The sequence below is a fragment of the Egretta garzetta genome, unplaced genomic scaffold, assembly GCF_000687185.1.
Source record: "Egretta garzetta isolate BGI_Z169 unplaced genomic scaffold, ASM68718v1 scaffold361, whole genome shotgun sequence".
NCBI classification, from domain to species: domain Eukaryota; kingdom Metazoa; phylum Chordata; class Aves; order Pelecaniformes; family Ardeidae; genus Egretta; species Egretta garzetta.
Genome location: NW_009258688.1, coordinates 497509 through 499893, shown reverse-complemented (window position 1 = coordinate 499893; position 2385 = coordinate 497509). Strand labels below are relative to the sequence as shown.

General features: G+C 43.6%; 1 protein-coding gene across 2 annotated transcripts in view; it reads right to left on the bottom strand.

The window, feature by feature from the left end:
- The window catches only part of ITPK1 (inositol-tetrakisphosphate 1-kinase), a 122759-nt gene that overhangs the window by 106447 nt on the left and 13927 nt on the right, over positions 1–2385 (bottom strand). The gene's annotated exons all lie outside the window — the stretch shown is intronic.

The window sequence follows — 2385 nt, the reverse complement described above, 5'->3', positions numbered from 1 at the left end:
AGCCAGCAGTGTGCCCAGGTGGCCAAGAAGGCCGATGGCATCCTGGCCTGTATCAGGAATAGTGTGACCAGCAGGAGTAGGGAAGTGATCGTGCCCCTGTACTCGGTGCTGGTGAGACCGCACCTCAAATACTGTGTTCAGTTTTGGGCCCCTCACTACAAGAAGGATGTTGCATTGCTGGAGCATGTCCAGAGGAGAGCAACCAAGCTGGTGAGGGGTCTGGAGCACAAGTCATACGAGGAACGGCTGAGGGAACTGGGGTTGTTTAGTCTGGAGAAGAGGAGGCTGAGGGGAGACCTGATCGCCCTCTACAGCTACCTGAAAGGAGGCTGTAGGGAGGTGGGGGTCGGCCTCTTCTCCCTGGTAACAGATGATAGGACGAGGGGGAATGGTTTGAAGCTGCGCCAGGGCAGGTTTAGGTTAGATATTAGGAAAAACTTCTTCACTGAAAGGGTTGTCAGGCTCTGGAATGGGCTGCCCAGGGAGGTGGTAGAGTCCCCATCCTTGGAGGTATTTAAAAGAAGGATAGATGAGGTGCTTAGGGACATGGTTTAGTGGTGGGATGGCAGGGTTAGGTTAAAGGTTGGACTCTATGATCTTAAAGGTCTTTTCCAACCAAAGCGATTCTATGATTCTATGATTCTAAGAAAGCAAAATACGAGGATTTCATCGGGCTAGGTCAAGAATAGAGGACCACCCTAATTCCTCACTGCAGGAAGGAAACAGAAGTAACACAGATGCTTATTGGAAGACTTCGAAGACTTCCCTTTCATAGTAGGAAATTCTTTCCTGCTCTTGTGCAACATCTTTGGAAAAGAGTAATCTGATGTCTGTTCACAGAAGGCGGCACATACCAGTCCATTATGCTTGCTGTCTGGAAGCCAGTAACTGAACCTTACCTTCCAACTCATTACTTACTACTGGAAAGCACATCTACATTCAGAAAATTTTTGAATTTATGTAAAGGAGAAAATAGATAAATAGCCCATGTATTTTTGTGTTTTGAGTAATTGTCTATTGTCAGGTGTAAGAGCTGGTTTCTCTTGAACAGGATATGTTCTTTAAAGGAGGAAAAGAGGAAACAAATCAAAGAAATGCTGCTGCTTAACACAGGGAAACAATATTCCCTCTGCCAAATAAACTTTGTCCAGCAGATGGGACACCTAGACATCCTCCACCTAGAAGCAGGGCTAGTGAGACGGATCATGCAAGGTGACTCAAGCAAAGCTTTCTAGTAATGTTGGATGGAGAAAGAGCCCATTTCTGATATATCCTCTACTGGCTACAAGTACATGAATCAGGATATATGAAGCAAAACGCATGTGATAGACGAGGGGTGATCACACACAGCCATCTATCCTGCTCTATCAGAGCAGCAGGCATCAGTGTTTGAGGTACACCTTTGGGGCACAAATTCCCAGTATAGGTTAGTCTGACATCTCAACTATGCTGTGAAATTTGAGACCATGAAATACTTCTGCACAAAGTCCTGTCTAGTTCTGCCCAAATGTTTCCCAAAATGCTCTTCCAATAAAGAAATCCTTTCCAATTATTTTGTGTCTCTCTGATGATTAGCCATTAAGCTACAGAAACATCAGAATACTAACAGGTAACCCGTGGAAGAACAGCAACTTTAATCCACAAGGTAAAATGGAATTTGCCCTCTGCTCAGCTAATGGGTGTATCATTGAATTAATCTCATACGAGCACCTTGCTGCTTAAATGTACAGTGCAGTGCAAGATACATAAATCAAATGCAGATATTGGATTTTAATACACTGTGGTATTATTAGAATAATAGTGTCCCCTAGACAGTGACACAAATATAGGCTAGCTTTCTCCCTGTGCTGCTTGTGAAGCTGTGCTTCGCAAATGCTGGTTTGTATTTATCAATCTGGAGATACTATTACCACAACTGACAAAAGAAGCTGCTCTTCAGCTCTGAGCAACAGGAGGTACAAGGAAGATGCTGCTGTAATGGTTAAATGCAGCCAATAAAGTATATGCCTTTTTTCCTTTTATACCATGCAGTTCTCAGACAACCACACATACCTGAAAGACATATTCTTCAGTTTAACTAGCAATGAGAATTTTTAAGCCTTTTCTGATAGTGGATTCTTTAAAATAACATGGTCTGATTTTTCAATTATTTTAAGCACTTTTCTCCTACTTCCTGGTGGTTTTGAGAAGCACCTGGCACATGGACTTCAGAGCAGCCTCAACCACCAGTGGCTAACACCCCATTTTCCTCCTTTCTCCTCCGTCCTCTCTATTAAGGCAGTTTCAACTCTGCTACTGAGATAGGAGAAAACAAGTGTGAGGAACACACTGACCACCTTAGAGTGCAAAATGAGCACTAGGTAAGCATCAGCAAGAGTGAAACCT